General features: G+C 41.4%; 1 protein-coding gene across 5 annotated transcripts in view; it reads right to left on the minus strand.

The window, feature by feature from the left end:
• LOC103186268 (nuclear receptor coactivator 3) overlaps positions 1–23289 on the minus strand; it is a 77009-nt gene extending 53720 nt beyond the window's left edge. For 3 of the 5 annotated variants that reach the window (XM_042341993.1, XM_042341989.1, XM_042341990.1), the window contains exon 1: positions 21612–21692. The gene's annotated coding sequence lies outside the window, so the exon portion shown is untranslated. Of the gene's footprint in view, positions 1–1393; positions 1458–21611; positions 21693–23174 lie in introns of those variants that run through there. The other 2 variants (XM_042341991.1, XM_042341992.1) reach the window with 2 other exon arrangements.
• Positions 23290–23618: the final 329 nt, after the last annotated feature.

Here is a 23618-nt window from a genome sequence, read left to right on the forward strand (position 1 = left end):
CCGTGGAATAGAGTGATGTTAATACAAGTCCCCATGCCCTCCCTGTGCTGTCAACCCCAATACCATGTGCTTGGACTCTGGAAGCTCCAAATGAAACCACGCTGAATGGGAAATGATCCTAGTGGCAGAAAGGAGAGAGCTACGCAGTGTTTAGGTAACATTACTTTTGCACCACACTCTTTACTCTGGTAATGGCAGACACTGTGGTAGGGTCAGGCTGCACTTGCATAACATCACATGTGTAAAATATGTTTACTTTGCAAAAAAAAGCTAAATGGCACTGACATCAACAGTTGAACTTACCCTAAGATGTGGTGAAGTGGCCCGATCACCACCACACCTAACATTAGGGTTAACGTTCAGCGAGCCAAAAACAGCAGCCAACATGAAACTAAACTGAAAAATGAATGATCCAAAGCACCATCAATCCAGAGTCCTGGTTGCTTAACAGGTAAAAAAAAAGCTAGTCTGTAAACACAATAAAATGCCTATATTCCCAAACAATGCTGGTCTCTCATAGTCCAAACAAATGGGGATATCTCAGCAACTGTGTGAAGGCCAGGATGCAAGTCGACTGAGAAAATAATCACCCCCACAACTTCGATAAACAGGCCTGGAATAATTCGGGCGGATGCCAAATGGAATAGGAACATCAATGTTCAACCTCTATGCCTACAATGTCTAAGAAATGCAACACAGTGAGTGAGACACTAGTTGATTTTAGCATTCAACTCATCCGATTAAACATTTGGTTTTTTTTATTATTAAATTTAAAGTACGTTCAATAAGTCATCCTGTTTGGCAATTAGTAACTCAGCCACATATTTTCAATCCTATCATTCGGTGGCCATGAAATTAGAACAATAAATGTGCGAGTACACATAAGCTTTTTCCAAAAAAAATCTCAACCCAAATAGCCAAGGTCACTTCCTGCTGCAGCTTGAAGTATTAGCTGGTGAAACTGATGGTATTTAGTAACAGGCTGGAGAAGACTATCAGTTGCTTCCTTTAAGTTACTGAAATTTAACGTTTTTGTTTTGTGCTTGTTTAAAATAAGTACATATGAGAGTAAAAATTTGCTGGTCAAAGACGAAGGTCCATCCAGTTCACCTTCCACCAATTCTGGCAGTCACTTGACATGTTGCGTCTCAGACTATATACACTGTATCCCGAGAAATTATTTCCTAATAGAAATATAAATAAAACAAAAATCCTGGTATCACTGAACTAATCCCTGGGACAGATCAGAGAAATTATGCGCTTGACTAAATTTAGGTTGTTTATAAATTCAGTCCCAGTAATCTCCATGAGTGGTTACATTTTCACCCACTTTGCAGTTATTTAGCTCATCCATTTAGACACTTACATTATGGACAAAAAAAAACACTCTCACCCCAGCATCCACGAGACTCAGACATGGCGTGCTGCACAGTCTATGCCAGCGCTCAGATGGAGGCAAATAACTCTGCAGTAAACTGCAAGAGACAAACATCTGGAAGTACTTCCCCAAACAGCGATTATAAAATGGAAACAAAGTAATGTTTGCAGATTGTGACATGGTGATGTTCAAATGCTTACACAACAAACTACACATTCATCCGAGCATCAATCAAGCAGAATTAGTTCATTCAATTTCAAATAAATCCAATTCTAATTACCAAATTCACAACAATATTGGATACTTAAAATGCAAGTCGGTGGAAAAGGCGAGATTAGCAATAAGTCTCTCTCCTGATAATGGCACTCGAGGCAGCAAGTTATGAGCTATTCACACATGCGGGCCGGTTAGGGAAATGTACAGTGAATGATGCACTGAGGGAGCTATCCACCATATACTGCATGTGCTCTGGCGAGGGAGGCAGTTTGGATCCTCCCCGGTAGAAACAATAGAAGTGGGGTATTTTAAGTGGTTGTTTCCCCCCCACATTCAGGGTTTAAATCTCCTTACTGCAATGATTTGCTGCGAGAATCCAGCATCAGCAGCAATATTCATTCACAGAGCGGTAAAGCAAGCAGCTCCACAGCGGTGTGGTTCAATGCCAAGCTGGAAAGTGAGGGGAGGTGACTGAAGACAGGGTCAAAAAGGAAAGTCTTCAGATGTGATTTGAAGATGGACAACGAGGGGGCATGTCGGAGTAATTGAGGCAGGGAATACCAGAGATTCGGGGCAGAGTGGTTAAGGCATGGATGACAATAGTAGATTGGAGGAGTGCATTTGAAAGCACGAGGGTTTCAGCAACGTTTGAAGTAAGACAGGGGTGAAGGCGGGCGATGTGTCAGAGATGAAGGAAGGCAGTCCTGGTAAGGGACCAGGGTGGGGTAGAAAGGATGAATGGGGAAAAACTAACCGATGCCACGGTGGAGAACAGGTTCGGTGAGGCTGAGAGGTAGGCAGGGAAGGTTAAGGAGTTCAGAACTACAGGAGAAGACATTAACAGGAGCCAAGGAGTACAGCTTTGTTCTTGACCATGTTCCAATGCAGAAAGCTGCCTGTTCAGGTGATACTATCGGAGCAAAGAAAAAGGAGTCCAGGGCAACAAATCCTCCCGTTAAAATCAGTCATTCACCTCCTGGCTATATGCAAAGTGGTTGTCTACAAACAAAGTTACAGCACTAAACAAGAATTACTGTAAAGGACTTTGAGATGACGTGATATGGCATTTTATATCAAATGCCAGGATTATTATAAATTTAGTTGTCTCCTTCCCACCAGGTTTAGATGGTGGCAGATTATCCAGCAGAACAGTCAAACCTCGGCAAGTTGCGACTTTTTGCTCATTGGTGGCATATCAAGTCAGTGAGATTACTTTCTCCATTAGAAATTTTCCATTATAATAATAATAATAATCCTTGCATTTGATATAGCGCTTTTCACGTCGGGAGAACGTCCCAAAGCACTTCACAGAATATACTGTAAAGTGAATTGACTGTATATTTGTGGGCGAACGCGGCAGCCAATTGCGCACAGCAATGTCCCACAAACAGTCGTGGATTGAAAATGACCAATTTATTATTGTTTTTGGTTTTGGAGGGATTATTATTAGGCTCTGTGTGGAGTAAGGAAACGTGCCCAAGGTTTCGCCCTCTGCCTGGAATTGAACTCAGGTCTCTCACTTGCAAAGCGAGTGCTCTAACCACTGAGCTACAGGACTCCACAGAAAAGCTTCGAGGATTCTTAGCAGCTGATGTCAAACCCCGTTACCATAAAATCCTTAAAAGACTTTGGCAGTGGAGATAACTCAACTACATTGGATTTGGAGAAAAATTAAATCTGGTCACTTTTTTAAAAAAAACTCATGGTACTCCATTGACCAAGTACCTAAAAATAAAATCCTAGTTTCATTAATTTTTATATCTAAGTTAGACCACAAACATCCATTTCCCTTTTTTCTCCTCCACCCCCCCCCCAACATAACTCAGGAAGAATATGGCTTTAATTTTAAAACCTGCAGCACATTAGCTCCATCATGGAATCTGTTGATTTAATGCAGCTGTGAAGCGCGCCATCAGAGAAACGTCATATGGCATGAATCACCACAATCCAACTAACCATTTACATACACTCAACTTGGGGGTCTTTAATGCACTTAAATCATGGATTTTTCATTACACCTTGCAGCACAAACACTTTCATCTTTCAAACTGACAAGAGCAAAATTCTGTAAAAATTATAATTAAGTAATTTACGAACGTGGTATCAGGAACATTTTGTACTCGAGACTATTCCCCTGGTAACTCAGAAACAGTGAAGACTGCAGCCCTGGCACGTACTTTAGTTCAACACAAACTATCGCTGTAGCTCTCAAATCTTTAACTCTTTTGCTGGCTGCACTCAGTACACAGGTTTCCTTCGACCAATCTATGACGACTCAAATTATATTTGGGTCATGCAGACTCCTCTCCTTTAATGCAAGGGTTAGAATATCTCAACAGTATTGAACTGTGGAAATGACAAACAAAGTTGAAAAGATTTTTTTAAAAAAACAAACTAAACTGGAACGCAGCTTGAATTGTATACAGGCTGGATCTGACCAAAACAGTGAAGATAATTAGTTTTAAGACTGAAAAGAAATTACTAAAAAGATGGAGCTGAAGAAATCCAGACAGGAACCAGTGAACTGCAAACTCCAGCTACAGAAATGACCTTAAGCACATTAGAATGCCTCAGCTTCACAGATTTTAATAATTCATCTTTTTTAGAAACCCTCTCAAAATGAAAAATATCACTTCTGCATACGTACGGTAAAGTTGAGGTATAAAGTAACGTACATTGAACTAGGGAGACAGTGGAAGCAGAAAATGTTGTCTGTTTCACAAACAAATTAGATAGTTCTGTTAGAAACAATATCTCAGGATACAGTATAATAACAATAATAGCATTTGATACAGCGCCTTAGCACATCTTCGAGACGTCTCAAAACACTTCACAAAATATACCGTAAAGTGAATCGATCGTATGTTTTGTGGGCGATTTGTCGATATGAAATGTCAAGCGACTTCCAGGACGGTGGATGGTGAACTAGATGGACCTTGGTCTTCTTTCGCCTTGCAAATTCTTATGTTCTTAGTTATTCATTTGTAAACCACACACACTGGAGCAGGCGAATATAAAGTGTTGAGACAAGATGTTGTTCACTATGACACTTACCTGTAACATTTTAACAATGCCACAGACAGACCTTACCAAGCAGCTAAAACAACATCGTGTACACTGCGGTTTCGAAGAAAAATTATCATGCAGTGCAAAAATCATTTACATATGCAACTCATTTTAGCCCATACGATTTGATATTCTATTCAATGTCGTAATATAACCTAACTTTACGCTAGTGCACATTCATCTACTCTACCTGTACGGGAATTTTAATGAGGCCATAGCAATGTGATCTGGAGGATATTCTCTCAACATAAAATGTAAAACTCTTTCTGGGAGCTAATTATTGTGCACTCATTTCGCAAATAAGATTGTTTGCACGTTGCCAGCGATGATTTAAGAAAATTAAAATAACATTTCGTAAAATGTCATGCAAAAAGCTTTGAAATCTTGACACATTTTTGCTGCACTTTATGAATGCAAAGTGTTTTTTGCCGTTTAGAACAGCAGGCCTCCAGGTTTTTAACCGCTGTACTGAGCCATCTGTTTGACAAAGCAGTCTGTTTTCTTTTAATCACAGTACACTGCTACAGAATTTCAAATTCAGCTTGGAAAACAAGCTACAAATATTCCTCTAGATTTATATGTGGTGGAAATCACTGCTAAGGTCATTGTAGTTCGTTAGTGGTTTCTCGTGTTCAATTTTGCTTCTCATTTACATACACACGCACGCACACACACACAGTCAGACAGGTCCACTTGCCATTTTAGATCAGTATTAGTTATATAAAGAATAACATGCAAATTAGTACATTATAATACACACACACCCACTGAATGTATATTTTTTGGCTCAGACCAAGTTGATCTAAACTAAGTATGATTTCCTGTCACAAGTGTGTAGTTCATATAAATTGATCTTTACATTGATTATACATCAACGGCAATATATAAAGGCAAGTTGTTTTACTTCCATCTTCGTGACCATTCCCGGTATACGTGAAAGGGTTGGGGTGGGATGGTATCTGATCATCTTAAAACAAGATTGGATTTGGCCAATAATAATATTATAATAAATAATCCTTGCATTTGATATAGCGCATTTCACGTCTTCTAGACGTCTCAAAGCATTTCACAGAATAGACTGTGAAGTGTATATTTTGTGGGCGAAATGCGACAGCCAATTGCTCACAGCAGTGTCCCACAAACAGTCGTGGATCGAGCGACCAAATTATTCTTGGTTTTTTTCTTATGGGATTATCAGGCGAGTGGAGTAAGGAAACTTGCCCAAGGTTTCTCCCTGCCAGGAATCAAACCCAGGTTTCTCGCAAGGCCAGTGCTCTAACCACTGAGCTACAGGACTCCTGATATCTCGCATCCTTCACTAACCAGTCATCACTCAATATCTTGGTTCACAGGTGAACAATAATCACTTGTGTGAATTACCAGTATGATAGTATGAGCAAAGCGCTCCGGGATGCTACCCCACGTGAAGGGGCTTTTTAAGTGCAAGTTGTTGTTGAGAGATTCTCATGAGACTGCACTCCAATACAAATTAGTGCCATCAGGAGTGTTGGGGGAGGGAGAAAGATAAGACATGGAGAATAGCAAGAATACTTAAAGTATCTTTTCTAAGCATTTGTATAGAGGGAATCTTTATCACGAACACACGTGGGGGTGGGGGAAGCAAATCACTCGTTCAATTAATTAGCGAACCTAATTTTTTTCATGACAAATTCTGAATCCAGTTACTTAATCCATAAATGAAAAATGTCAAGCGGCCTAATGGAGTGGCTTTTACAGCTTGCACTTTAAGATGAAATTACTGGTTATTCATTACAGTTAGCCTATTGTGAGAATCAAATCCTTCACAACTAGAAAAAATATGGACCATTAATTCCGAGGACCACAAAAGGTCCCTTAAAAATTTGATCTTCCTACACCAAGTCATTCAAATCCAGGTCCCACAGTGCTTTTCTGACTGCTTCATAATGAAGCTATCTTGGTACCCTCTCTCTCTCTCACTCTGACTACACTTGAATCCTTCCGATTTCACACTGCCTCCTGAGAAAGTGCCAACAGGTCAATTATCAAAACAAACCTGTGAACCAGAAATAGATATTTACTGTGAACCAGAAATAGATTTTTTACTGTGACTACTCCAGTTCTCATCTCCAAAAAACACACTGAAAAATGTATTGATCACCCACGGTGTTGGTAAATGTTGCAGCAGTAAAAGCAACATCTGAAGTTTGGCTTTGGAAACCATTCTGAAAATCAAAGCCAAATTCTATTGTGAAGTACAGGTTTTTTCACTTGGTTCATTTCTTCAAAGCCAAAGGGCAGATTGCCAGAAATCCAGTATATTTGAGCTAACTGCTAAACTGCAGCAAGATGTCCCCCTCCTCCTGCATGTTAACTCATGTTGTCCCTTCCTCGATAAGACATCCACAGGATAAAACATACTCTTAGATAAAAGATTATTTTTATTTTTAATAGAAATTAGGGCTGCAATCCAGTGGAGGGGGTGGGGGGAGGGGAAGGAAGGGAAAGAGAGATTTGAGCATTTACTAGATCAAAACTAAAGCTTCACAGCTTGTTTGTTTTCAAACCTGAGAGTGCGAGGCAGTCCAGGAAGGCCAGGTACAAAGGCAGCAACATTACTTTAAAACAAACCATATCTTTGTATTGAAGAATTGTACAAGTGAAATCAATTTATTTCAGAACTCCTGGATGGCCAGTGAATATAGCCAGATGTAGCACCAAGCCAAGCCAGACAGACCAGAAGGTTGGTTGTAAGTTTGGGCTGAATGAGCTGATCACAACAATGGTTGAATTTTGAATGCTACAACCTCAGTTCTCCTGATCTCTATTAAGTGACTCGTGCTGTATGTAAAGTTTGCGAATAATAATAATCTTTGCATTTTGATATAGCGCCTTATCACGTCTTCGAGACGTCTCAAAGCGCTTAACAGAATATACTGTAAAGTGAATTGATTGTATGTTTTGTGGGCAAAATGCAGCAGCCAATTGCGCACAGCAGCGTCCCACAAACAGTCGTGGATTGAGTGACCAAATTATTTGTATTTATTTTGAAGGGATTATTAACCATGGAAAAGCCACCAATCGACTAACAACCGGTTCCTACTTACTGCTAGGTAAACAGAGGCGTGTGGAGAAGGAAACTTGCCCAACATTTTGCCCTGCCAGAAATCAAATTCAGGTCTTCTCGCTTGCGAGGCGAATGCTCTAACCACTGAGCTACAGAACTCCACACGTTGGTGGCAGTAAGCATCAGTGGCTGGTAAGGCCCGGTAACAATTCGCATTCACCTTAGCCATCCGTGTCGGGGGCAGTGTCCGACTGTTGAGCCCCGGTCTCCCGTTTGTCTCCCATTTGTCGCTCTCGTGCCCATGGCAGTGTTTGGCTTCTGGAAGGTTCGGGTTATTTTTATATACAGTCATTCCAGGTATTGGAGGGTAATTTATGAATGCAAATGTAATAAAAAGAAACAAAACATTTTTGACGATGGACAAAGCCAAATTCCACAAAATTCCCGCCCCCCAACAAATTTCAAAATAAAAACAATTTCACGGAGCTCCAACCATTTCCTTTCACCTTTCAGCCCCCTGCCTCTCACCCGCCACCCCACTTCATTTGTATTTCGAAAGCATTCCAAGATGTTAGCCTGTGTGCAGGGCGTTATATAAATGTAAACTGTTGTTGCACAATAACACTGTATGTTCACTCTTGAAGAATGACCATTTGGGCTAGTGGTTAACCATCACCTGTGCAACTGCAGCCTAGAAAGAATCCATGCTCTTGAATACCAGAGAAAAAGGCAGACAAGAAAACTCTGAGAGAGAGAGAGGGGGGGGATGGGGGGGGGAAAGAGAGAAGAAAAAAGGGTTCTCTGACTGGGATTCGATAAACAAATATTTAAGGCAGTGGTCTAAAATACACAGTAGCGTCCGGGACAGAACACTCGGCTTCATCCCCCATTAAACACAAACCCACTGCAAAACACAGACATTTAAACGCAGTTATAAAAGCAGCTCTCAACCCTTCTCTTTTTATATCTTTGGCAATTTAAACCTTTAACACTAGATTCTATTACAGAAAGTAATTGGCACCAGACATTAAATTTTATGCAGTTTGGCTGCCCAAATAAGAACATTTTAAAGCCAATATTCAAGCAGGCCGGGAGGAACGCACAACCAATCGATAAGCTTAAATTAATCATTTGAATTTTACAAGCGCAAGGAGAATAAAGGTAGAGAATTATTCCAATAAAGCTTCGAATGCAGCCAGTACAATCCTACACATTGAGCAGAGGACTGATCACCGTCATAACTGACTGACCTTGAGGGCTGCACTTAGCAGTCTGTTGCTATAGCAACACGACCACACCACATCTCATCTGCTGTACTCCGCCAGTAAATGACTTTTGTTGTATGTAACCGCGAAGAACACTATCGTCGCGGCGGATAATTCTATTGTTTTAGGACTCGAAACGCTACATAGGGCTGACACTGTACACGAGAAGTCGGTGGATATCAAGACAAGATATCGGCTGATGTTTCACACAAAAGTCCACTTTTTAAAAAAAAATAAAACCTTACCGAACTCCCCCATGATAGAAAGTAAGAGTGGGGACGGGGACGGGGGGGGGGGCGGTGGGGGGGGACGGAGAGAGAAGAGACCATTTTGAGACTTTGGCCCCACTGCTGTCAGGTCAATGTTGAATTTTCTTACAGCAGAAATTCTTTGCGCTTTCAGCCTCGTGCATATTAAACAGCGATTTAATTCACCTATGGAAACATAAATACGCATTTCCCTCCAAAAAGGTTCTGTCGGGGAGACTTCCATTTTGGAAAAGGACATGAAGATATCAGGGAAAAAAAAATTCAAATGTTTGTTTTCAAATGTTTTCATATTCTTGCACAAACACACCACACAGCAAATGCTTAACAGGCGTCACTAGTTCTTCATCTCAATTTATCAAATTAAAAATTGCAATAACTACTGAGCTCTTTGCAATGAGGTCATTCCAAAACCAGTGTAGCGTTCAGGGAGACTCAGTTATAATGTGCACTCAAGCCAACATTGAGGGAATCCTCTCTGCTTCCTCTGCCCCCTCTGCTCCCACCCCCTTTCCATCTATCCCCACTATCCCTCCCTCCATATTTTTGACCCCATCTTTCCCCTCTTTTCTCACCTCCATCATTTTTCAAATGAGGCCCACCACCTGCTCCCTTGACCCCATCCTTATCTCTCCCGACACTCCCTCTATGACCTCTCTTCAATCTGGCATCTATGCTGGCCGAAGTACAGAGACAACCTTAGTCATTCTGTCCATCTGTGACCAGGGCTCTCTCTGCCTCTTCGTCCTCTCTGGTATCTTCGACACTGTTGACCACTCTGTCGTCTCCCGACTTCTCTCACAGTTCTGTCCATGCCTGGTTGCACTTCCTTTTCAATAGTCTCCACTTTATATCCATTCACGGCTTCTCCTGCAGCCCTCACACCATCACTTGAGGTGCTCCTCAGGGCACTATCCTTGGTCCTCTTCAATATTTACACACTCCCACTTGTGCAGGTATGGGGTTAACTTCCACATGTATGCAGTTGACAGACAACTTTATCTCTTTGCCTCCACATTCTACTCCAGGACCACTGCTGTCCTGATGGATTGTCCGTCAGACATCTAGTCCTGGATGAGAGCCAACTTCCTCCAGTTGAATGTTGACAAGACGGAGGCTCTCCTGATTGGCTCCCATCATCGCCTCCTCACCTCAGGCGCTGACAGCATCATTATTCATGGATCCATCTCACTGAGACAGTACGAACCTTGAGATCTTGTTCAACTCGTTAAACCCCACACGTGCCCCTCAAAAGGTTTCATTTTACACCTTTAGCAATTCAAAATTTTTAAAACTATATTCTCTTGTTACAGAAAGCATAGCTCATTTTGTGCAAAATCTTCTGTCTCTCCTCCAGCCCCACCAAAAATAACATCTGAAGACCAGATGTCAAGTATGCTTCAAGGAACACACAGACAAATCAGTATTTTAATCAACAATCGGAATTTTACAAGCACTTCTGTACAAGCCTACACATGGACTGATCTACTACCATTAAAGTTCCTAAGTATATTAGCTAACACTGACCTTCAGTAATCATCAACTAACAATACCAGAAAACTAGATTCAGGCAGGGTAGAAACAGATCTATAGCATGAAGGTAACTGTTTGAATTGAGGTTTCAAAACAGTTTACATAAACAGGTTTGTATAGCTTTGCCTTATACAGTAACAGATTTTCAGAAAATTAAACTGCTTTCGTACGAGCAATGATAGAAGAAGGCAAAATCATCCAAGCTGGCTTCTTTAAATCCAATTGATTAAAAATATATATTTAGGATTTTTGTCTTCTCGGAATCTCATCTTCTGTGTTCCAGTGACAGCCAATACAATGAGAATATGACAAATATATCACATCTTCCTTTGATCAAAAAAGAGCAATTCATCTTCAGATCACTGCCGATATATGGGAGGAATTGTATTCCCAGTCCTGCATCTGCTCTGCTGTTAGCATTTGCATTAAGAATCATCCTACAACATTCTTACACATATAGTATTTGCAATTTTGCACATTTATTCCAATTTACACTGTATATTTTATTGGTAATAATAGAGCTAGTTATTTCTTACTGGGCTGCACTATAATTAAATCTGCACAAGACTGTGCTTAGCCCAGAAGAAATTCTGCACATATTGGCTTCATTAGTCAAATTACAATTCAATTCTACCAAGCAGCCACCATCTTCAGGTCTCTTTGCTATTGTTATCTCTAGAACTCTTGCTAATTCTTCTTGCTCCATCTGTTAATGAACCAACACAAAGATCATTCAGGATTCCTGCTGGTAACAGATTAGTAAGAGCTATTCAGCTTTTACAAGCCAATTTAACTGTATATAAATCATTTACAGGACAAAACCTTGCTAATATGTGCACAATAGCGGATTATTCCTGTCATTCATATTTGTACTTCAACACTATTCATACATTGATTTTCTGCTTTAACAATCACAGCACTTTGGCACATTTTGCAAAAGCCTCCTGAGATTAGGATTATACACAAGAATTTTTCAAAGTAGGCAGTTACAAGGTGAAGCAAAGCCAATACAGTACATTTACTGTATGAGATCTAAAGTTTCTCTAAACTGGGCACATTAGAAATAGGTGCCATTTGCTACGGGGGGAGGGGAAGGAAGAAACAAGTGAGAAGCATCTTTGAAATAAAATCCAAGTTATCTATAAATATACAGTAAATTCCTGATAACTCAACCCTGGCTTAACTTGTCACTAACGCTGCCAAAATCCCAGCCTCATTACTTATACGTTTATACATATGTCTGTAGACCATTATAAAAGTAATAATCCTCATTGCAATCAGGATTTTGAGTCAGTGTTATCAATGATATGCGAGGATCTATCCTTGTGGTGAACCTGGTGCGACATTACTATTTTTAGGTATATAAGGAAATAAAAAGTGGAAATCAGAAGTTGGGAACTTTCCCCGCACTGTGCTAGTTCCGTATCAAAATTTAATTTGCTCTTCTAGTAAATAACTTTGGATACAGAAAATTGTTTTGATAAGACTCTGAACAACTACAGTACTCCCACGACATGGGAGTGTATCATCACACCAGGTGGCCAGAAAAGATGCTCCAAGTGCGCCAATCTGCAACCCAAACGCTGGTTAAAATGTTACGATATAATTTAGCACAAGTACAAAATGCTGTACTTCCTAATAGTACTTCAGCTCCACCACCCCTTTAGCAGTAACAATGCATGTTCAAGAACATTAGTTCTACCCACACTAATAAAGTTTCAAGAGATCTCAGAGGACTCTAGAAAAGCAAATATTTAATCAGAATGAGAGCAAAACTACATAATCTGCAACAGAGGCATGGATCATTACCAGGAAACATCTTCTAGGTTAAATGCATCTAAAAAGCTGCAATTAAAATCAATGAATTACAGTACTCCCATGTAATCCATCTGTGCTGCATTTTAATAGCTTTTTTTATATAGATATCATAAACAAGACATTGAAGTACCCAGTTTACATCCTAATTTATAACAGTCTTTTTTAAAAAAATAAAACAGTCTAGGCTGACGTTCCAGTGCAGTGCTGGGCGAGTGCTACAGTGTTTGTAACATCCTTCAGATAACTAGTTGAACCAAGGTCCCATCTGCTTGTTCAGATGGACATTAAAGATCCAATGCCACTATTTGAAAAGAGAAGGGAGTTTAGTTTCTCCTGGTGCCCTGGCCAACAATCCCCCAGATGAAAAAGCTGTTATTCACTTCAGCGTTTTGTGGGACAGAGTTGTACCTGAATTGATTTCCGCATTCACCTGCAAAATCACTACTGCACAGTTAAAAAAAAAAATCAGGTGAAGCACTTTGAGATGGCTCGACAACATAAGGCACTGCATCAATAGCAAAGATTACTTATTATTATAATAACATATTTAAAACACATGCAGGAGAAGAAAGGTATTAAACTATGCTCCTTCCTTCAGGCGAAAGTCCTGAAATGAAGCCACATGTTCATCATCCTAATACCAGAGACCATGTGTATGCTAACTGGCAGTAACCATCACAGTTAACAGGAAACTTCTTTTTATATATAAAGAAAGGAAAAGACGACATTCGAATTGATCATAAACCTCTCAATAAAAGAATATCAGAATAGCATTCAATGGACTTGCAAAAGGATTATTTTGGCTATAGCAGTGGCAAAGAAACTTGTAATACCCCATTAGGTTACAGGGTAGGCTCCGGCTTCAATGCTGTTAGCTAAATGAGGTGCTGAGGTTATCATCATCATCACTACTGGGGACAACAGCATCCGACTCAGCAAGTTAACCAGCTGTGGCTGAGTGAGCGAGCCACTACATTTGCTGGTCAAGTGCGGGTTGAACTATCAGCTGTGCCAGCAGGCCAGGAATGCAGTTATCAGCATTTGTGGATTGTCTGGACCTTTCCCAAAGAGAGAAGGGTCAAAGCCAGAAAGTACGCAAGAGTGAGTTGTGTTATAGACGCTGCCTGGAATCGTCTCTTATAAAGGAAATGTTGGGAGAAGGGATTCAAACGAGGTGGGGGGTAAACTTAAAGCTAAATACAGCACACACTGCCACAGAGGTCACCACAATCTGCCTCCCAAGAGACAACAACTGACCTTCGGGTCTCAGGCAATTTTGAGGTTATTAATCAAATTTGGGAAGTGTTGTGAAAGCCCTTGGAATGTAAGAAATGATGGCACTTTATGGACACGGGATAAATTTGCCCAAAAGAATGAAGAAAACACTTGACGTTCAGTGGATTTTGAGTGAGTGGGATTCTTCCCCAGAAAGACTTTAGTTTATTTTTGATGAATGTTTCTCGTTTTCTCTTTTTGAGGTTGGAATGTTGCATTTATACTACATGTACATCTTCAAAGAGAAGGTGATACAGTAGTGCTCCAATATCATTATTCTACAATTGTAAACAATTCAATAAAGCCATAACGATGTATTGTGCTCAAATATTATTTATAAATAAAACAGTATAAACAATGTTATCCGGGATACATTGGCAAATAAAGGAGTTCTAGTTATTTCAACAACAAAACATGCACATTTCTCCATTTACAAAACAAACCCAGGCCAAGACAAACATGTCTACATTAAACTGACGGGAAACAACATACGAGCTAACAGTCAATTAGGCATTTGATAGGTCAAGTGTTACCAGTATTCATCAGTGTTGGAGTAGCCTTACACATTATGGAGGAAAATGAAAGTTAAAATTCCATCAGATTAGTCAACTTTTTGTCACTATTCACATATTTAAATTTTACATATTTCATTGTTATGGTTTTATTGAAATGTTTACAATTGTAGAATAATGATATTGGAGCACTACATAAGCAGACTGGTTTGCCATGATTGACCTTGCTGAGCCTCTGCCCTTTCAATAATAATAATTGTATTTGATATAGCGCCTTATCACGTTGTCAAGACGCCTCAAAGCGCAGCACAGGATACACTGCAAAGTGTAGAACCTGTGTGTTTTGTGGGTGGAATACAGCAGTTGCGCACAGCAGTGTCCCTCAAACAGTCGTGGATTGAGTGACCACATTATTATTTTTTTGGAAGGATTATTACCGCCAGTAAAGCATTCTGCCAATCCAATCAACTAACAAACGGGTTCCTACTTACTGCTAGGTAAACAGAGGAGTGTGTGTAGAGGAAGGAAACTTGCCTAAAGTTTCGACCTGACCTGTATATATATCAATGCTGTAAACCCAAGGACCAACAATTGGCCCACTTGTAATTTGCTTATTGGAATATTGTGGTCTCAAATCATGTGGACAGATTTTACTATACAGATCAGTTGTCACTGATTAAATGAAATTAAAGATTTTATTAGCAATCCAAATTGCAGTCAGAGCCACTGCAACCAGCACAATAAATACAGTGTTCACTATTATTACAAATATAACGTGAACGCTAAATTGCTTCAACCCAGGACTATACCTTCAAACCATACACCCTAAAGCACCAATGTACATTTTTCACAAGCACCAACCTGCATGTACAGTGGCTTCACTCTGAGACCATGTAACAGGCCTCTCGCCTCTGAATCAGAAGTTTGTGGGTTCAAGCCCCACATTGTCACTTTGAACTCAACGTGAAAGGAGTTATTTCAAACGCAAGAATTTTTTTTGTAACTTTGACAAACTTGTAAGATACATAATACAGTAAATGAATCCTGACAAATACTGTACAAATTGGAGGGGATAGTCCAAAACATCAGAAATTAACAATAAAAAAATTAATTTAATAAAGAATTGCAAGCAAAAGGTACCATTTGGCTAGTGTCAGCTAAACTAATTTTGTTTCCCAAATTAAAACTTATCCCGTTACACATTCAACAAAGGAGCATTTTTCATGCAGTTGTCTTCATGCTGTCAGCTGTTTACACAGCTAAATAGATTAAATATTTGCTCAATAAAACCTACAATATAGGCTGTACAAAGCCCAACCACTCCAACCAAATAACTCCACATATCACCAAGCAGAGTGCATTTTATTACTGGACTAATATAAAAATGTGCATGGACATGATCACTGCTTTAATACTCTGTAGTACACAACAGTTAAGACAATTCCACATATACAGCACAGCATCCAACACATTTTTTAAAAAAATTGATGTGCTAGTCATAATCTAAACAAACTGAAATGATAAGTTTCACACACTATCGGAGTCAGCTACTATGTCAAAGTTCAAGATCTTTATTCCAAAACATATTTATTTCAAGAGGGTTCAAAGAGTTGCATAGTTATAAGGATTCAGGGTTAAATACAGTTGAGAAATCTGTTAAAATATTTCTAATTAATTAGTATAGCCCGCAGGACACTGGAGTTGGTTAGATACTCTTCTGGTACATGGTTGTGAAAGATAAAATCAAATGGCTCAGAAAGCCTTCTTCATCTCAATTTCACACTGTTCTTCCACAATTCTAAGTAGCCAGTCATCCTTGGGCACATACCCACCCTACTTGGACAAAGATTAATTGAAAAGAAACTAAATAAATTATGTAATGCATATGGTCCAAAGAGCGTTCCTATTGAGACATCTAAAAATCGCCAATAACCACATTCATTAACTCATAATGTCTATGACACCAGAAACTTCAAAAAGATTTTAAACTCTTCAAAACTATCTTCAGATTTCACAATTCTCAGGCCTACACTCTCCCAAAAATATACAGCTACTAATTTACTCTTCGGTATCAACTGTTCTAAAGAAATTTGTGTGTGTATTTATGCGTGGAGAGGGAGAGAGAGAGAGAAATGAAGCTGTATGGAACCAAGAAATGTTTTCATGTCGCATCAGAAAAGAGAGTAGCTCATCTTAGATTGAAAAATGTAATTAAAATACCTGTAATCACACAGCACAGTCTTTCCTTTCCCTTAACTCCTTAAGGCACCGACTCATGCTGAGGTACAATTCCATAACACCATCTGTCCTCCAGTACCTCAGCCAAGTTTAAACCCAGACAACAGACAACTAGTTGACCATGTGTGCGGTACACACTCCAGCAGATCTCAAGACCAGAATACTTTGAGCAATTGTACCATCCTTACTCAAGCTCCAGCTATGATCTAACACCGTAGCCCTACGGTTAGCACCTTTACGTTCATATATCCTCCAACATAGCCAAACAAGTGCCAGAACACAATGCCCATAGCTGGTTGTTTTTTTTTGCTAAATACATTGTGATGAGCAAATTGTGCGATGACAGTACATAGATCGATAAAACTGTGTAGAGGATGAGCTTGTGTAAGGACAGCGGTCACTTTTCTCTAATTGGAAAATTATGTGGACCAAATGCCTCCATAGTGTTAAAGAAAAACAAAAGCACGCAGGATACACTGCACGTCCAAATATTCAACGCACAGGATTTCTCTCAAGCTGCATGTTATGACCAACACCCATTGTATAGCAAAACAAATAAATCCCTCCAACTATACATTGCAGAAATCCAGAGAAATTCAAATCCAAATATCATGGAGGACAAATTCACTTTGAAGGCCAATGATATGGTGGAAACTTAAGGAGAAGGGATATTTGAGAAAATAACTCACTTTGGCGGCGAACACTTACTATTGGTTCACACGTGAATAACAGCCTCTTGGGTGAGGTACCATAGAGCTCCGAGTACCTCTGAAATCGCTTTCCAGATGAAGTCAGCACATTCAGGAAATGATTACAACCAAAAATAAAATTTTACAAACTGAAGGTCAGGAAACTGAGAGATGGTGTAAATGCAATTCAATACAATTAATTGTGCACTTGAGCCTAATAAGATCTATCCAGCTGCTTATATTTTAATATCTATAAAATTGTTGCAGTAAATCTTATAATGTAAAATCTTCTATAACGGGTAGAACATAGTTTAAACCACCAGCTTAATACATATTCTGGGAGCAAATGATAAACTGCTTCCATTGTGCTAGCAAAATGCAACTTCAGTCTTTAAAATATAATGAAATATCTTGTTGCAGTTTGCATGTGAAATAATGCACCATTTCATGAGGCCCAACTGAAAATATTGTTTGTCTGAAGGTAAACACCAAAGTTTAACAACGCAGACAGACAGACCCTGGTGCCATAATAAAAACTTTTTTTTTAGAAACATAAAGGACCAACAAATATTATTTGCGGTATTTGTTATACTGATGAATGCTGCATTTCGTTTTTTACATTCAGCTGAGTTTCGCAAACTTCAGGGCACGTGAAGATATCAACACAGTTATCTTAACTGTGAAACAGATTTATAGCTTTGAAAAACAATTAAATGTAAAAATTGTATTTTGCCGACAACCACATGAATTTGCAAAACTACAGCATAACCCAGTTATAGCCCAACTGTCTCTGATAGTAGCAACGTAATCAGTCTATAAGCATCGCACGTGAGGCCATTTAATACTGTTGCCATGACAATGTCCCCGGCTGTTCTAGGTTTGGAGTAACAATTGTGCTGATGTTTTCAAGCAGCCTATAATGTACAATCTAAAAGGGATATGAGACCCAGCTTCCATCTTTTCAACTATACACACACGCACACGCGCCCGCGTCAAGCCATTCTAAAGCAAAGCAACAGAATGAAAACGCACGGGGCTAAAGTTGGAGTAAGTTCACCTACAGCAACACGCACAAGGCCTTACTATCATTAGCAATAACTAATCACAGACTATCTACAGCACTAGGAATGGGGAACTGACCCCCCACCCCCCCCAAAAAAAAAAAGATCAAAAGCACTTTCCGGGTTTTCAAGATGAATAGTTTTGAAGAACAACTTAAGACGCGTCGCTGAGGCCCTGAAACATGGCAAACTAATTAGAATCACATTTTCTTTTGCGACACGAATTTAAATAACATGTCACGGCAAATCAATTTTAAGGTCAGATTTAAAATACTAGAAAACTTCAATGGAAGTGGATTCTGATCAAGTTCATGCAAGCAAGCACACTGCTCCAAATTCCAGTACCGCACAGCAACTGTGCATTTCACTTTCAGGTATCACTGAGAACTTGCAAACTCCTTGCACTGCATTTATATTTTTTCCCAAAATAACTCCAAAAAAGGTGGCTAGCTAGTTTTTGGTATCATTCAGTGGCAAACCAAGACCTTATGTTTGCCTATCTTAATCCACTAACAATCCTTGGGGAAAGAGAAACAAGCAAATGTTTATTCATATGTCAAGTCAACATGATCCAACACGAATATCACCAGTCATCTTTATTGGCTTCTGACTGAAACCTGGAAAACTGATTTGATGCTAATTTATTTATTATCCTCCCCTTAAAATTAGAACTAAGGAAAGAGTTTACTGTTAGAAATGAGTTGGAAAAAACAAGCACCACAAAATACTGCAATGTCCAATATATTAAGTATTCAGACGTGGAATCTGCGACTGGGAATTTATGAAGAGCAGCTTTTGGCTTAAACAGGCCTTCTATAGTCAATAATGGAACACAAACAAGATGTCGATGTCAAGCACATCAGTATAATCAGCAGCTGTAGATCAACAGACCCACCATAGACAACAATTTGAGGTTCGATCAGTACCCAAGCCAAAGCAGAAGTCCCTCAACATAAAAGCACAGCAGCCCTATTGCTGCCTTACAATCTTCAATTAGAAGCAAACTATCAAGATGAATTATCCTATGTTGTAAACAATGTTTTGCTTTTCTAGGGTACATGATGAACAGATTTAAATCCGCAGACTTTAAATTAAAATAATGTAACATTATTTATCAAGAGATATCTTGCACAATTTTCAAGGTTAGACATAAAGTTCATTTTTACAGAAAATACAGTGAATTGTCACTTAATCCAATTGCTCATTTCAAGAATAAATGAAACGGTATTGAGCCAAGAGCATTTACTTCAAAAAATACTGAAGACTCCTGGGCAGAACCCCCAAGAATGATAACTTTTAAAATAAACATTTAAAAAAGAAACAAAAAACTAAATTTAGATTTACAAGCATCATAAAATATCAATGAACTTGTCTATTAACATGCACACACAGTTTTAATTAATTCACATAAGAATAATAGAAATCAAATAATCTAATTCATTCTTTACAACCTATGAATGTCTAACAAAAATAGACACTGAGATAAGACTGCCCTAATTAAATTAAGTTATTCACAAACTATAAGGCCCCTTTTAATGTACTCGTGCATCAAGCCACAACGAGAGAGCAATCAGAGCAAGTCTTGAATTACTGTAAGCAAGCATTTAATGGATCATTTTATTCCTCCTTCAACTAGACATTTCATGCATGAATAGGGTCTGATGCACAAAACATTAATGTGGGCTACTTACAAGGTTAAACATTTACCATGAATTTGTTCTAAAATGTGCAGAACAAAGTTCAAGCAAACTTAGTTTTAAATAAAAAGGCAATATTTCATCATAGCAATGATGCAGATATACATATCCTTCATCTTGTCTAATTTACACTATTACTTCAATGTCACTGTGGATAAACACACCACACAGTGTTTAGATCTAGAAGGTCTAAAGAATGATCATTGTCGAGATGAGTTAACCAACTGCGATTGAATAATTGGGCTTAATCTCCCAGTCCAGAAAGTAGGTGTAGTTAGTGAAATGACCAGATTCCCATTCCAAATTTACTATCCAGCAATCCCTGCTGAAAATAAACAGGCTTGCATGGTGGCGAAACAAGGACTAGTCTCAAGCTTGGATATGATGTGGATCACTGCTGAATAGTTGCACAGTTACTGTCATTTGAACAGGTAGCAGAGGACCACTGCTGCTCATGGAACCATACCTATGCAAGGATTATTATCATTATTATTGTTATTATCATCATCATCGCCAAGTCCTCAGAAAGCAAATTGGAGAAAGGTATCTTTTCTTAACACAAAAATAAAGACATGCATTTGAAAACGACTAAATTGGTAGCTGGACCTCAAACAACCCACAGACAGTCCAAACCCATGAAAAGTTTTTTTTTAAAAAAGACAGACCAAAAATTAGAGAGACGTTGCGAGAGAACTGCTGTCCTAATTAAATCCTATTGTACAGAAAGCCATTATTTTTTTCCACTGAAACGAAATCTCAGCAAAAAAAAGCCCCCCCCTCAACATTTCTGTGTCAGTTTGAATGTCCTCCTGCATCAAGAAGCCTCAGACAAGGAACAGCACTCACAGAGAGAGAAAGAGAGAGCGAGAGGGGGAGGGAGAGAGAGAGGGAAGGAGGGAGAGAGAGAGGGAAGGAGGGAGAGAGAGAGGGAAGGAGGGAGAGAGAGAGGGAAGGAGGGAGAGAGAGAGGGAAGGACGGAGAGAGAGAGGGAAGGAGGGAGAGAGAGAGGGAAGGAGGGAGAGAGAGAGGGAAGGAGGGAGAGAGAGAGACACAAGTAAGTTCTGAATTCCTGGTGAAACATTTAATGGGTCATTTTAATTCCTCCTCCTTCTCCCTTCACACTGCACTCATTCACGTAGGCATCGGGGGTTTGCTGCACACACGACGGTTTGAGTGAGTCACTGACTGACTTGAGGGAAGAGGGGGAGGATAATGAGGGAGGGAGGGAGGGAAGTGGGAACGAGGGAGAGGGAGGAGGAGGAGATTGAGGAGGGAGGGAGGGGGATAATGGAGGATAATGAGGGAGGGAGGGAGAGAGGGAGGAGGATAATGAGGGAGGGAGGAGGGGAGGGAGGAGGATGAGAGGGAGGAGGATAATGAGGAGGAGGAGGGGAGGGAGGGGAGGGAGGAGGGAGGAGGATGATGAAGGAGATTGAGGATGGAGGGAGGAGGGAGGGAGAGGAGGAGGGAGGAGGATGAGGAGGAGGGAGAGGGGGGGGAGGGAGGAGACAACACCACAGCTGGTGCTACAGTTACAGCCGCTTTACTCACCCTCTTTTGCACCAGAGAATACTTAGGAACAATTACAGATCTTTCTCTCTCTCTCTCGCAACTGCCCCCCCGCCCCCCTCCCCCCGCGCTCGCTCGCTCGCTCTCTATCGCTGCGCCCCTCAAGGGCGCTCGCGCGCCACCGCCGGCTCGAACTAACCTGACAGGGAGGGGGAGGGGATGCCATGGCGACCCGCTGATTGACAACCCCGGAGCCAATCCAAGAGGGGAACGGGAGGAGGTGGAGGGGGAGCAGCCAATAGACGGGGAGCAGGGGGGGGCGGGGAGCAGCCAATAGGCGGGGGGCAGGGGGAAGTGAGGAGCAGCCAATAGGCGGGTGGGGGCAGCGGAGCAGCCAATAGGCAGGAGGCAAGGGGGTTGAGGAACCAATAGGCGGGGGGGTTAGGGGCAGGAGCAGCGGGGCGAGAGGAGCCAATGGGCGGAGGGCAAGGGGGCGGGGCGTTAATTAACGTTGTCCCAAACCCGGGACTGGACTTGAAATTCCCCCCAACGGCCGTGAGCGGCGCGAGACCAACCGTCACCTCGCGGGGGGTCACGTGTCCGGGCGGGGGGGGGGGGGAGGAGACGCTCGACGCATCTGACAGAGAAACACACTCTCCCCCACCCCCACACCCCCTCCTGTCCCCCCCCCCCCACACCCCCCCGTCCCCCCCCCCCCCTCCCCCCCACCCCCCACACCCCCCCCCCCTCCCCCCCCACACCCCCCCCCCCCTCCCCCCCCGGGCCGGGGATGACCTGACGGAGCAGCTTTGAACGCGCGTCTGAGGCACAAACACACAACTATCGTGAGAGGAAAATATACCCCCACACACACACCCTCACACACACCCTCACACAGAGACAGACACACACAGAGACAGACAGACACACAGAGACAGAGAGAGACAGACAAACACACACACACACATAGAGACACAGAGACACAGACAGACAGACAGACAGACAACAGGGACACACAGACGTAGTGACTCCCCATAAACACACACATGATAGGACGCTTCTCGCCCGTTCGTCCCACCGACATCTATCGCTGTGTGTGTCTCTGTCTGTATATGTCTGTCTGTCTGTCTGCGTGTCTCTGACTGTGTGTGTGAGTCTTTGTGTGTGTCTCTGTTTGTGTGTGTGTATGTGTCTGTCTCGGTGTGTGTCTCTGTGTGTCTGTCTCGGTGTGTGTGTGTGTGAGTCTGTGTGTGTCTGTCTGTGTGTGTGTGTGTCTCTGTGTGTGTGTGTGTGTGTGTGTGTGTCTCTCTCTGTGTGTCTCTCTGTGTGTGTGTGTGTGTCTCTCTCTCTCTCTGTGTCTGTCTCTGTGTGTGTGTGTCTCTCTGTGTCTGTCTCTGTGTGTGTGTGTCTCTGTCTCTGTGTGTCTCTCTGTCTCTGTGTGTGTGTGTGTGTCTCCTCTCTCTCTCTCTGTGTGTCTCTGTGTGCGTGTCTCTGTGTGTGTGTGTGTCTCTCTCTCTCTCTGTGTCTGTCTCTGTGTCTGTGTGTGTGTGTCTCTGTGTCTCTCTCTCTCTCTGTGTGTCTGTGTGTGTGTGTGTGAGGGCTTACCGGGGCTCCTGTCTGGTTACTGAGCGGCAGCCGCTAATATCCTGACCTTCGTTTCCCTAAATAAGCCGAGGGAAACCGCCGCCATGTTGCTCCTTGTTTATTTAAATCTCTGAACACTCCCACACGGGGGGGGGGGGGGACAGACACCCACACACACACCCACACACACACCGACACACACACAGCGACACTGCGCATCTGCCGCTCACTCCGCTGCAGTCTGGGAATTGGAGTGTGTTGTGTTGAAGGGTTTTGAGTAAATCAAATGAGAGCGTCCACCCAGACCCCGGGGGGGAGGGGGGGAGGGGGGGGTTAATGCAGAGAGTGTGGGGGGTCATTTAATAACAATAATAATAATTCTGGCGTCTGACCCGGCGCCTGATCACGTCGTCGAGACGTCTCAAAGCGCTTCACGGGACACACTGGGAAGTGTAGTGACCTGTC

This window comes from Callorhinchus milii, unplaced genomic scaffold (assembly GCF_018977255.1).
Source record: "Callorhinchus milii isolate IMCB2004 unplaced genomic scaffold, IMCB_Cmil_1.0 Scaffold18, whole genome shotgun sequence".
Classification (NCBI taxonomy): Eukaryota; Metazoa; Chordata; class Chondrichthyes; order Chimaeriformes; family Callorhinchidae; genus Callorhinchus; species Callorhinchus milii.